Below are 14,726 nucleotides of genomic sequence, written 5' to 3'. Positions count from 1 at the left end.
CCTACAGGCTTTTGAGCTTTTTTGAGCTCTTATTTTTTTTCTGCCTGGAAACGTCCCTCCATGTTAGCCAATGTGTCCATGCACACTATGGCTTTTTTATGAGTTTCCAGACATATGAGCTTACAGGCAGGGAAAAATGAAACAATCCCACAAACGTGCGTTTTTGAAAAGAGCCTTTGAGCAGAAAAGACACCAAAAAAGCGTGAAAAGGTATGAAAAAGCACAAACAAATGGAAAAAGGGGAGGGTTTGTGGAAAGAAAAACTCTTTTATACTCACTACAGTTCGAACAAGCTAAAAAAACGCACACTAAAAATGCGTGAAAGAGAACAAAAAAAGCACAAGCTTCTTCAAGCTATTAGGCAGAGAATAAAAGCTCAAATGCCTAAGAGCCCTTTCACACTGAGGAGTTTTTCAAGTGCTTTTGCGCTAAAAAAAAAGCACCTGAGAAGTGCAAGAAAATGTATTCAAAGTTAAATCAATGAATGCTTCCACACTGTGGTGGTGCCCTGGCAGTGTGATGAAAAAAATCCTGCATGTCGCATCTTTGGAGCACGTTTGAAGAGCTAAAAAAAAAGTGCCCCAAAAACTCCAAAAACTTTTTCGGTGCATTTTTTGAGTCCCGTGTCCTTTAACCACTTCCCGCAACCCGGCTTGAAAAAGTGGTTGTGCCTGGGTGATACCTGCAGCTAGAGCCATCACCCCAGTAGTGCTTTTTAAAGCTGACGGTTAGCTTTCTGATAACAATTGATGCGGCTCCGTAGCCCACTGGGAGACCCAAGTGACCAGCCGGCACGTCTGCCCGCTGGTCAGAGTCCCGAACGAAGCTGGATTTGGCTTCGATTAGGTCTCCGTTGAAGTAACCCGGAAGCGACGTCACTTCCGATTTACTCAGCTGCCAATGGCGTTGATTTGAAAAAATTTACAGTATTCAAAAACGCCAATGTTGGCGTTTTGAATACTTTTCAGTGCAAAGGAGGGATTTGGGGTCTTTTAGAGTACCTGTCACTGTCTATTACTGTCACAAGGGATGTTTATATTCCTTGTAACAGCAATAAAAGTGATCAGTGTTTTTTTTTTTTAAAGAAACAATGAAAAAAATTAAATAGGAAAAAAAAAATGTGAAGTGCCCCTGTCTCAGTGTGTTCGCGCACCAAAGAAAATGCATACGTAAGTCATTCCGGAAAATGTAAACTGTGTTCAAATCACAAATGTAAGGTATCGCAGCAATCATCAGAGCGAGAGCAATAATTCTAGTAAAAGACCTCCTATGTAACTCTAAACTGGTAACCGTTAAAAATTTTTAAAGCGTCACCTATGGAGATTTTTAAGTACTGTAATTTGTCACCATTCCACTAGTATGCACAATTTTAAACCATAACATGCTAGATATCTCTTTACTCGGCGTGATATCATCTTTCACAATATACAAAAAAATTGGGCAAACTTTACTGGGTAATTTTGTTTTGTTTTTGTTTTTTTAATTCAGTGAAGTGTATTTAAAAAAAATCAAAAAAATTGAAAGGCTGCTGCGCAAATACCGTGTGACCTAAAATATTGCAGCCACCGCCATTTTGTTCTTCAGAATCTTTGCTAAAAAAAAATATCTATATACATATATATATATATATATATATATATATATATATATGTTTGGGGGTTGCAAGTAATTTTCCATCAAAAAATACTGATTTAACATGTAAACAGTGTCAGAAATAGGCTTGGTCTTTACGTGGTTAAAAACCACAGTGCAAACGCCTCAAAGCTCCTTGAGCTGCAGTGTGCATGAGCCCTAAAAGTCCTGTCACTAGTGACAACTTGACAGCAGCAGGATCACTAGAAAGGACGAAGAAACGCTTGTTTTTTGGCGTCACTCCCTCACCAGATGAAAAATCAAAGCTTCGCTTCCCAGCTGGCGAGGAAGATTTTGCAGCTTTTTAACTAGCGAAGAAGTGACACTGTACAAATAGGTGAGTGGTTTCCTTTGCTTGCTCATTGAATCCTTTGAGTTGCTGCCCACAACTGAATGAGTAGTGTGCCATAGGCCTAATGCTGTACTAATCAAGCCACAAAACTAGAAACTGCAAGTGGATAGTGCAGGATAATGCTGACAATTGTTTCAGGTTTTACATGTTAGGACCTAATTTATGTAGAACTAACCTATACCACAGCATTTTACAGAACGCTTTCAATCATTCACATGCATTCCTGACCTTGACCTGTATTTACTCTCCAACAGTCATACAGGCATAAACGTGATAGGTTACATTTGGCTAGAAGCAAATTAAAGTTATACTATACAATATACTTATCCTTCAAAAGTAATTCATGTGTGTCCACTAGTTAAAGGTCCTTTAATCTATTTTTGATGAAATTTTTGTACTGTGTTTTTCTGCCTTCTTGTAATTTCCTCTAAGCTCCTGAACCTCTCCTTTTCCACTTCAGTTTGTTTGTAACACATTTGTTGTGGCCATGTGTACTGCTCTATGCACACTTCAAATCTCATAAACCCTAGTCAGGAGCGAACAAGAGTGAGTGGCTACATTCCTAAATATAGTGGAGCCATGGAGTATAAACGTTGTCACCCTCTATCAGGAATTCGAATCACAGCGACAAAAAGAAAGAATTTAGAGGAGCCTCAGAGCAAATTAAGGTAGTTTTTTTTGAGTTAAAGTGTAAGTCTAGTTTTTTAGCTGATGGTGGCAATTTTCCCTTAGTCTGGCTGGTTTCCGGTTGGCGGCCATGTTTGTGTAGCTCGATGATGTCACGGGGGCCTTTTTCCCTTAGTCTGGCTGGTCTCCGGTTGGCGGCCATGTTTGTGTAGCCTGTTGTCACGGGGGCCATTTTCCCTTAGTCCGAGAGACACTGGAGACGCCCAAAGCCTTGTGGGGATGCCGAAGCTCCTCCTCTTCCTCCCCAGTTTCCTCTTCCTGCGCCTGGGACATATGTACAGGGATGGTGTCCATGGTGATGCTGGGTCTAAATTCTCAGAGCTCCTCCGATCGGTAGGATGAGTCCTTGGGGGTTCCTGTTATCTCTCTTTCTGCTGGTATGTACCCTGAGCCTTGGGGGGATCCTTTAGTGGTGACAAAAGATTATTTTTGTACTACAAAGTCTTCCTTTCCGTATAGAGCCTAGGAGTCACATCTCCTCCACTGACCTACTCATGGAGGTGGCAGATCCCTCGGAACCCCAGCTTTCCATGGTTACACTGACGGTGGTCCTGCAGTCCTTAGTTTCCCGGGTGGAAGTTGTGTGTTGGCAAAGGCCCGGGAGGAAGCATCCCCTGCCTTTCCCTGCTCAGTCTGTCTCATCTGATACTGAGCCTGATGCCGGTGTGGATGCGGCCCATCCAGGGGGGCTTAATATCACACCCCCAGATCAATCTGATAGTGAGGATGATTCCTCCATGGTCACAGTAGCGAATTAAAAAGCGCTGGTAGACGCACTCATCACTGCTGTGCGTGAGACTTTAAAAATGGAGGACACAGCTGATGTAGCCACAAACGTGGCTGTGTCATTTGGTACACATAAATCACCTCGCACTCCAAAGGTGTTTCCTTATATGCCTTATTTTGACAGGTTTTAATGTAAGGAGTGGGAACAGCGGGAGTGGGAAACGTTTTGCTGTACGTGACCCTTTTGAGGATTTACTTTTATAAAAGTAGACTAGTCCACCAGTGGTGGACCCTTCTGTTTCCAGGTTGAATAAAGCTACCATGATCCCAGTAGAGGAATCCCTGTCCTTTAGAGACCCGGCTGACAGGAAAGTGGAGGCTGTGGCACACAGCATATTTACTATGGCTGGTTCGGCATTGCAACCAGTCTTTGCCCTGGTGTCTCAGACCCTAACTGAATCGACCAAGCTTTTGCGCTTATGTTGATTTATCGTACCAGTTGGTCCATAGGCTGCAGCTTTGGGTACAGCTCCTGTGCTGTCCAAACTTTCTGTTTCAGCGGTGGTGATGAGGCGCATGCTGTGGCTTAAGAATTGGTCAGCAGACCAAGCCTCTAGGAAAGCTCTCATTGATTTGTCTTTTCAAGGTGATCCCCTGTTTGGGGCTACCCCGGATGACTTCATTAAGGGTATCACGGGGGGGGGGGGGGGGGGGTACCTTCCTGCCATAGTCTAGGAAAGGGAAGGAGCCTCGTCGCAGACTGAGGCCCTACTTCTTAGCACATATAAAATTATTTTGTGCTTCTGGGAAGGAGATTAAGGAAAATGGATCTTTCAAATCTTCCCCGGGAGGTTCAAAGCATCCTTTGTCTGGTAAGCCTAGAGCTAGCATTTCCAGAACCGCAGACAAGACTCCTTCAGCATAAAGGTCTGCCCTCACTCAATATTGGGGTGGGGGAACATCTTCACTGTTTTCCGGCCTCGTGGACCACCTCCATGAGCGTCCAGGGGATCCACAAAATGATTCTTTTGGGGGTACCCAGAAAGGGGGATAAAACCTGACCTTGTGCGGATTTCATTCCTGCAAAGGTTCAGTTGATGTCCGAACTAACTAAGGTCCCCCCTATCCTTGTCCAGGGAATTGATTTACCTATGTATGATTCTAATTCTGACCAGGGTGGTCCTTCCTCTGAACAAACTTCAAGAGCCACAGTCCATGATTCACCGGCTGCTGTCACACAGACAATTCTCTCTCCAATTTGGCATGCAGGTTCTGAGTCTGGTGGTATCCACCTTCAAGACAGTTCTGTTTGCACAGTCCTACATGCAACTCCTTTAGCAGGTTCGGCTCCACAGGAGGATACCTAGGTTCGTGGCGAGATCACGGGTTCCTCTGGCAGACACCGCGGGTGTCCAAGGGTAAGGCAAGTATCATCCTCGGCTCAGGCTTCTTCCGCAGTTCCTCTGAGGAATTAAGGGCAGGGATCTTCCAATCAGTCTGGTAGCCATAAAAGTCCCTCGGGGGCTTCCTCTCAAAGAAGACCTGTTGTCCCATTGTGTTGCCTTCCTTGTGTCCCAAGCGAGCTCATCACAAGGAATTTGCTTTGCATACCTTGAAAGTGGTTCCTGCGATTCGGGTGTATCTGGCAGCTACTGAGTCCTTCCAGAAGTCAGACTCACTTTTTGTGGTTAAGGATGGATCATTAAAAGGGCTGGCCGCTTCTTCAGCTACCATCTCTGGATTGATCAGACAGGCGGTGACTCAGGACTATTCCATTAAAGGTCAGGTTCCACCTTTCCCTATCACAGCGCATTGTACTCGGGTGCTGAGTGCTTCTTGGGCCTTCCGTCATCATGCATCAATATCGCAAGTTTGCGTGGCGGTCACTTGGTCGTCGGTACATACCTTCACAAAATTCTATAAGGTAGATACTTTGGCATCTGCAGATGCTTGTTTTGGCTGCAAAGTTTTGCAGGCTGCTGTTTGAGGGGCTGTTCCCTCTTGAGGGGTGTTTTTATTTAAACTTTTATTTTCCAGACGGGGCTCCTGTGACCCGGGTTAAGGCTTTTGTGTCTTGGTTAAGGGGTCTTATGTTTAGCCTTGGGTTATTTTCCCCACCCCTCATTTTCCTTTTGACACTGCTTTTGGACATCCCAGTAGTTACGATTTATGGAGCACCGTGTCTGTCGATGAACAAAAGAGAAAAAGGGATTTTTGTACTTCTTTATGGAGTTCTGATTCTTCTAATACTGTTTGCTACTAATCTGATTACCTAGAGTAGAGAGGGGGGTTATATACCAAGCTGAGGACGGCCCATGGGCGTAGCTAGGTGTTTTTTGTTCTGCCTAGTCCTACTCCTGGAGGAGGCAATATAGTCCAGTAGTTAGGATTCATGGAGCGCTGTGTCCATCGATGAACTCAGGAAAAAATTGATTTTACGGTAAGTACTAAATCCTATTATTTCGCAGTCGATCCGGTCCCGTCTCCAGCAGCAGAAGGTCTGTGCAATGCCTGGGAAGTGACATCACCCATTAAGCTACTATAGGGTTTTTGTTGTCAGCTGTCTCTCTTGCACCCGCCTCCACACTGAAGCCGCTGCTAACAGCTGATGCTGGGACCTGACCAGATCGACTTCAAAATTGGTAATTATAGCGATTTTCGCTTTACAGGGTTAGATAGATTAGGTTTAGAATGTGGTAGAGTGCAGGGTTAGCGTTTAGTTATATTTTGCCTGAACTTCTACTTTAGGAATACATACTTGAATAGATTTTTTTAAGCTAGAGTTTAGTGGCACTTTAACCTACCGGTATATTTTGGATTATAGTGAATTTATGTAACAATCTAAAGAACAAAGTACATTACATCATAGCGAACAGTTAGCGATGATACTTCGTTGTTTCAACTTCTCTAACCAGTGAAAGGTGAAATCTGTCTGATATGGGTTACTGCACCTTGCAAATCACTGCACCAAACCAATGATCCAAACTGAGGCTTATTCAAAAGCTTTTTTCAAAAGTCACATCTCAGTGTGATATCTTTGTGGCTTCATGCACAGAGGTCTACTGAAGTTGCACCCAAAATAAGCAAAAATAGTGCATATATGCTACTTTTCCAAAACTATGCGGCACCGCAAAGTTGGCGTCACATCAATTTGAACACTGCTATTGCCGGCAATAAGATGCGACTTGTCATGCCTATCGCTCCAATGTGAACAGGGGTTTAAAGACATTTGCGTGTCCTATCTACCAACACTGTTACTTTGCAGGACTGCTCCTTGCGCCGCTGCTACACAAATTATTTATGCTAACTGGTGACACCTCACTGTATTCACAGGCTAAATATTAAACAAGGTATTCATTATCAATCCACCACTTTACTTTATTAAAACAAAAAAAAAAAAAACACACTAACAAAGGTTTCAATATTGTATTTGCAGTAAAATAGTGCCTGACCTCCATATCACCCATTAATACAGTTTAACACATTGTAAACATTCATTCATAAGGAGCCTTTCCCAAAAGCAAATCTCCGTCTCTGGTTAACCTGAGGCACAGGTGGTGTAGAACAGCCAGGTGCCCAAAATCAAAAGGATGTCATTTAGAGAGGACTGCTTCACATTTTTTAGGCTTCCCTCTAAAGAGTGAGGCCAGCCTATTATACTGCCACGTTGGTACCTTTGAGATTGGAACTGCCCTTTTGTTTTTTGAATTCTGGAAAGAAAAAAATTAATTTTTTAATAAATTCGCAGTCTATGGATTTATGCAGTCAGGGCCACATTGTGAACTAGGTGAGTTGGTTCACTTACCTTTACCAACAAACATCACTCAAGACAGTCTGTCACTGAAAGTTGGTAAAAGGATGGCTATTCCACAGCAATATATAGATTTTTTTTTCCCTCTCTCTCTGGATTTGTTGATGAGATATCTGAGCTTTATCCTGTATCTGAAATGGTCATTTATACAGTTCCCAATCTCCCTGCTAGCTTTCTTATTTATTTGTATGTTATGGAAACTGCAGTAATAGGAGCAAGAACATAAACAGGTGGGTAAAAACACCCCAAACCCATATGTGTAGTTGAAAAATTCGGGGAAGATCTTGCTTATGTGGTAATAAAAACAAAGAGGCTGACTTTGCCCACCAGGCTCTGCCAATATCGAAGTATCACTTTGGGTGCACGGTCCCTTTTAAAATGTGCTCCTGACAGGTAATGGGGATTGACATGTTCTGTCCTGGCAGTTTTTGGCTCATGCCTCTCTCCTCTTTCTCTAATATTGCCAGTGCCTCCCTGCCTCTGGTTAGTCTCAACCCCACTAACCTTTTTTTCTGCAGGCAGCGCTGGATCAATAAATCTTTGCCGGTAAATAATTGCTATCGAGCTGTGTTCCCATGCAGAAGTGTGAGCGCTCTGTTGTGACAGCCTGGAGGGGAACATCTCCCTTCTATATCTAATGCCTGACTTCACACAGGGAAGAACACAGAAGGGACATTGTCTTCACTCCTTGCTATGCACATCTGACTTGTAAAGTTTTATCTGCCATTGGCGGAGCACTTCCCAGGAAAAATTGGATTTTTGACTTACTGTAAAATCCATTTTTCTGATGTTCACTGACGAACACAGCTCCTGATCTTCTTAACCATTGGGTTATACTGCCCCCTAATGGAGTAGGACACTAGGCAGAAAAAAAGTCTGGCTGCGCCTATGGGCAGTTCCAAGGGGTATACTCCCTATCTCTGCTATAGGTACTCAGTTTTTTTACTAGCAGTGTCAGAAGAATTACACCTCCACAGAGGGGTGGGTGCTGTGTCCGTCAATGAACATCAGAGAAATGGATTTTACGATAAGTCAAAAATCCCATTCTCTTTTTCCTTCATAGACGGACACAGCTCCTGATCATCTTAACCATTGGGACGCCCCAAAGGAGTGTTAAACATGAGGGGTGAGAACAGGGAAAAAGAAATTCCCAAGACTAACTATAGCCAACCAGGTAAACAGGAGCTGAAAAAAACATTACACCTTCAAAGAGGACCAGATCCTCCAAACAGCAGCCTGCAAAAAGGAAGCATCCACAGATGCCAACACATCCACATTATAGAACCTTGTGAAAGTGCACCGATGACCAGGAGGCCGACTTGCAAATCTGCGTCACTGACGCCTGATGACGGAAAGCCCAGGAGACACTGAGTTCCCGAGTAGAATGCACCTTGACAGGGAAAGGAGGAACCTGACTCTTGATGGAATAGACCTGAACCACATCTGTCTGATCTATCTGGAACTGGTCGCAGAGGAAGTGGACAACCCTTTTCGAGACCAATCCGTGAGCATAAATAATAGGTTTGACTTCCTAAAAGACTCCATAGCTGCCAGGTACACCCTAATCGCCTGGTCCACATCCAAGGCATGCAAAGCAATTGTCTTCAGATGTGTTGGCCTGGGACACAGGGAAGGCAACACAATGTCTTCATTCAAATGAAAATCGGAGACAATCTGAAGAAGGAACGACAGAAAGGGGCGAAGAACCACCTAATCACTGTGAACCACCAGTAAGGTGGACGTCAAGATAACGCCACCAATTCCGACAACCTGTGCGCAGAGGTGAAAGCCACCAAAAAAGGCCACCTTCTGGGACAGCGTAAGCAGGGAATCTCCCGAAGATTCCCAAAAAGAGGCTTCTGGAGGATTGAGAGCACCAAATCAAGGTCCCAAGGCAGTAAAAGAGACTGCACTGAAGGTGTCAAGTGCCTAACTCCCTGAAGAAAAGTATGCACCAGCGAGTATGTGGCCAAGGGCCATTGAAATAGGACCGCTAAGACCAACACCTGACCCTTGATAGTACTCAAGGCCAGTTTCTGCTCAACCCCCCATTGAAGGAAGGTAAAGATCCGAGCCACCGAACAAGAGCGAGGATGAACCCCAAGAAACTCGCAATGTACGTCTTCCATGTACGATAGTAGATCTTCCTAGAAATAGGTTTCCTAGCTTTTAACAGCGATAGAAACACTGACTCAGACAAACCTCTATCCATCAGCACCTGGTGTTCAACAGCCAAGCCGTCAAAGCCAGTGAATGTCAAGCAGGATGGAAGATTGGTCCTTGGGACAGCAGATCCTCCCTAAGAGGAAGCTTCCAAGGAACGACGGCGACCAGTCGCACCAGTTCAGCATACCAAGCCAGGTGAGGCCAGTCCGGGGCCACTAAGATGACCGGAATCCCTTCTGCCTCGATCCTGCGTAGAAGTCTTGGCAGAAGCTTGAGAGGAGGGAAGGCGTAAATCAGATGATACTGAACCACGGGGCCACCAGCACATCTGTGGCATCCGCAAGAGGATCCCATGATCGAGCCACAAACCTCTGCACCTTTCTGTTGAGCCGGTAAGTCAACAGATCCACCTCGGGGATGCCCCACCAGAGACAAAACTAATGAAACGCCTCCGGATGAAGGGACCACTCCCCTTGGTCCAACGCCTGCCAACTGAGGTAACCCGCCTGCCAGTTTTCCCCCCCCGGGAATGTGTTTGGCGGAATGGGCTGGAACAAACTATTCTGCCCACCTTAGAATGCCGGCTACCTCCATAGCCGCCAGGACACTTCTTCTGCCCCCCTGGTGACTGACATAAGCCACAGCCATGGCATTGTCTGATTGGATACGCACTGGAAATCCCTGAAGACGATCCATCCAATGTTCCAGGCACAGTCTGATCGCTCGGAGTTTAAGGACATTGATCAGTAGTCTGGATTCTTCCAGGGTCCAGATCCCGAGCAGAATATTCGTCAAGGACGCCTCCCCAACTGGACAGGCTGGCATCCGTGGTGACCACTGTCCAATACAAGGGGAGGAAGCAGAGACTGACAATTCTTGTCCCATTTGGCCAGAATCTCCCTTGCAGGGACCTTGTATGGAACTGTGCAAACTGAACCACCTCGAAGGTAGACACCATCAGGCCCAACACCCGCATGCAAGTCTGGAGGGATGACCATCTGCTGGCCAGCAGGAGACAAATTGCAACTTGTAGTTTCTCGAGTTTGTCCAGAGGAAGGAGCACTCTGGCTAAGGCCTAGTCCAGAGTCAGACTCAGATAGTCCAGCTTGTGGACAGAACCAGAGCAGTAGGAGACTACTTGCAGAGGGAGGTCGTCCAAGTAGCCCAGTACCGCGACCCAGAATGGGTCCAAGGTTCACCTTCCAACATGTCAAGGTTTCTAAGCACACAGCCAAGACAACACAGGAGTGGCTTAGTGACGACTTTGTGAATGTCCTAGAGTGGCCCAGCCAGAGCCCTGAATTGAACTCTATTAAACATCTCTGAAAAGACCTAAAAATGGCTGTCCACTGACAGTCCCCACCCATCCTGACTGAGCTTGAGAGGATTTACAAAGAAGAATAGCAGAAAACCTCCCAATCCAGGTGTGCAAAGCTTGTCGCTTCATACCCAATAAGACTCGAGGCAGCAATTGCTGCCAAAGGTGCTTCAACAAGGTACAGAGTAAAGAGTCTGAATACCTAAATACATGTGACATCTCAGTTTTTTCTTGCACAGACATTTCTAAATTTCTGTTTTCACTACTTGTGTGTGTGTATATATATATATATATATATATAAGTTTTTATTTAAGCCCTATACATATCACTATCCTGCAGTATTCTGGCCCATGGGAGTTTCCACTTTTTCCGTGGCAAGAGGGGAGCATTCATTCTGGTCTAAGGACTTGTACACAAATGGCTGGACTGTATGAGCATGGAGAGCATAAGTACATTTTAGGCTACATACAGTATTTCACAAAAGTGAATACACCCCTCACATTTTTGTAAATATTTTATTATATCTTTTCATGTGACAACACTGAAGAAATGACACTTTGCTACAATGTAAAGTAGTGAATGTACAGCTTTTATAACAGTGTAAATTTGCTGCCCCCTCAAAATAACTCAACAGCCCTTAATGTCTAAACCACTGGCAACAAAAGTGAGTACACCCCTAAGTGAAAATGTCCAAATTGGACCCATTTAGCCATTTTCCCTCCCCGGTGTCATGTGACTTGTTAGTGTTACAAGGTCTCAGGTGTGAATGGGGAGCAGGTGTGTTAAATTTGGTGTTATCGCTCCCACTCTCTCATACTGGTCATTGGAAGTTCAACATGGCACCTCATGGCAAACAACTCTCTGAGGATCTGAAAAAAAAAATTATTGCTCTACATAAAGATGGCCTAGGCTATAAGAAGATTGCCAAGACCCTGAAACTAAGCTGCAGCATGGTGGCCAAGACCATACAGCAATTTAACAGGACAGATTCCACTCAGAACAGGCTTCCCCATGGTTGACTAAAGAAGTTAAGTGCTCAGCGTCATATCCAGAGGTTGTCTTTGAGAAATAGATGTTTGAGTGCTACCAGCATTGCTGCAGAGGTTGAAGATGTGGGAGTCAGCCTGTCAGTGCTCAGACCATTCGCCGCTGTCATCCCAGAAGGAAGCCCCTTCTAAAGATGATGCACAAGAAAGCCTGCAAACAGTTTGCTGAAGACCAGCAGACTAAGGACATGGATTACTGGAACCATGTCCTGTGGTCTGATGAGACCAAGATAAACTTACTTGCTTCAGATGATGTCAAGCATGTGTGGCAGCAACCAGGTGAGTAGTACAAAGACAAGTGTGTCTTGCCTACAGTCAAGCATGGTGGTTGGAATGTCATGGTCTGGGGCTGCATTAGTGCTCCCGGCACTTGGAGCTACAGTTCATTGAGGGAACCATGAATGTCAGCGTGTACTGTGACATACTGAAGCAGAGCATGATCCCCTCCCTTCGGAGACTGGGTCCCAGGGCAGTATTCCAACATAATGACCCCAAACACACCTCCAAGATGACCACTGCCTTGCTAAGGAAGCTGAGGGTAAAGGTGATGGACTGGCCAAGTATGTCTCCAGACCTAAACCCTATTGAGCATCAAACGGAAGGTGGAGGACTGCAACCTGTGAAGCTCTGGTGTACTCCATGCCCAAGAGGGTTAAGGCAGTGCTGGAAAATAATGGTGGCCACACAAAATATTGACACTTTGGGCACAATTTGGACATATTCACTTAGGGGTGTACTAACTTTTGTTGCCAGCGATTTAGACATTAATGACTGTGTGTTGAGTTATTTTGAGGGGACAGCAAATTTACACTGTTATACAAGCTGTACACTCACTACTTTACATTGTAGCAAAGTGTCATTTCTTCAGCGTTGTCACATGAAAAGATATAAAAAAAAATTTACAAAAATGTGAGGGGTGTAATCACTTTTGTGAGATACTGTAAATTAAAAAAAATATATAAAACCTGGAGTTCCACTTTAAGGTATTACATTACCATTTTATACAGTTCAGTATATTGTTTAGAATAATCTGCTTTAACACCGTCAAAACTGTGTTTATTTTCCATCTAATCATTATTACTGTACATTTTTTTTTTCATTTTATGCTTGGGTTAGGAACAATACAGTTAGTTTTGCCTTATAAATTTTTAACATGTAAGTTGAGTTAAAAAAAAAATAGTTTTGTCCCCTGTGTTTGTGAATTTGCACTGCTGTTTAAACCTACTGAGACTTTGTGATAATCTATCTATATGGCTGCATGGTTTTCATTTTTTGGAATTAATTCCCCTTTAAGTGGGATTTATTAAAAACTGAGCACCAAAAGTTAAGGCATTCCTCGTTTAAAGCAGTGTTAAATATAAATACAAAAGTATAATATGTTTCGGCTTACTAGTCTTTACTAGTGGTTTCATTTGTTTTCTTTTTTTTTTTTTCCTGAATTTTCACCTGTTGATCCAGCTAACAAGTCTGTTACTTTTCAACTTCCTTTATAAGACTAAACTGTCCAGCAAATGTGGCAGTGTTTAGAGAGTGGAGAAAAAACATTTAACATTGGCAGGGGGACTTAGAACTGGGATGCTTCTATTCATGTATGTAAAACCTTCATCCCAAAAGGAAAAAAGTTTGGCTTTTATTTGTTAGTCATTTATATAAAATCCATCTAAATCTACTAGGCACCCTAAGCTAGGAAGTGTGTTACTACCGGTAGCTGGATCACCTATTTAAAATAAAGGGAAAACAGATGCAAGTTGGTAAGATGTGACGTAGAACATTTTAGTTTCTGAGCTTAATACCACTTTAACCACCTGCCTAAGGATTATATTCATAATCAATTAGTTGGCTGATTATTATCAATACATGTATGGCCAGCATAAGGTTCGGTTCACACCTATACAGTTTACTTTTGATCCATGTCTGCAGTGTTTTTTGCTGTGCGTTTGCATTTTTGTACACGCGATTTGCATTTTTTTATACTTTTTTTTGGCCAGTATGTTGTTGGCCAAAATAAAAAATGCAAATAGGGGCAAAAAACGCACTACATGCTTTTCTGCAGCTTCTCTATTGAAGTATATTGAACCAAAAAAGCAAAAAAAGCACAGTTTTGAGTTGAAAAAAGTAATTGACCCTTTCCAAATACACAGTGACTGAAAAAAGCATAGATGTGAATGCGTCCCATAGGAAACCATGTTAAATGAGCTGTTGTGCGTTTCTGCAAAAAGCACCAAAAAACGCATAGGTGTGAACCAGGCCTCAGTCGTTTAGTAGCAGCAGTAGCGTGCTTTTTTTTTTCTATCGCCTGTCATAATGGAGTTAAAAAAACTAAAATGAGCCCTTTATAGTACAAAAAGAGCAGATAAACACTACTATAGGGGTTAATTTATACTGTGAAACAGTGAAAGTAATAATATATATTACTTATATATAATAATAAATACACCCAGAGCTAGGATATATAGGCATTTTAACTAGGAGTCAAACATGAAGCTATATGAAGGGTGGAAGGGAGATATAAACCTTTATATTAGAGTAGTACTAAAAGCTAAGATTTTTTTCATGGATATGATCATTTTAAATATAATGCACAATATTGGTAAAAGTATATGATGAAAACCAGACGTGTCGTCACCACGTTTCTCGGCCATTTGCGATCTTGATTAGAGCTATCGCTGCAGCAATCGTATGGATTGTATACATGCTCGTTTTAACAGTTTGAAATGTGAGTGCACTCCTTTATTCCATAAATACCTTTTTATACAGTATTATGCTATGACTTTTTATACATATTATGTACACCCTGGGAACGATACTTTGATCTGAAGAATGTCAGGACAACCAGTACCTGCATGGTTTTGTTTGGGAAGGCATTTTCCTACAGCATCTGGCTTTTCCATTAAATTGGAAGCCAATACATTCTGGTAAGCTGCCACTCTCTTTGTTGGTGCTGCACATAAAGGATCTGGGAAAGCTGGCTCTCCTATGTATGCTTT

The 14,726-nt window shown here is 43.3% G+C and overlaps 1 protein-coding gene across 7 annotated transcripts in view; it reads left to right on the top strand.

The window, feature by feature from the left end:
- The window catches only part of AGAP1 (ArfGAP with GTPase domain, ankyrin repeat and PH domain 1), a 627,710-nt gene that overhangs the window by 482,056 nt on the left and 130,928 nt on the right, over window positions 1-14,726 (top strand). The gene's annotated exons all lie outside the window — the stretch shown is intronic.

This window comes from Pelophylax lessonae (genome assembly GCF_965119305.1).
Source record: "Pelophylax lessonae genome assembly, chromosome: 6".
NCBI classification, from domain to species: domain Eukaryota; kingdom Metazoa; phylum Chordata; class Amphibia; order Anura; family Ranidae; genus Pelophylax; species Pelophylax lessonae.
This window is presented reverse-complemented; position numbering and strand designations above follow the sequence as displayed.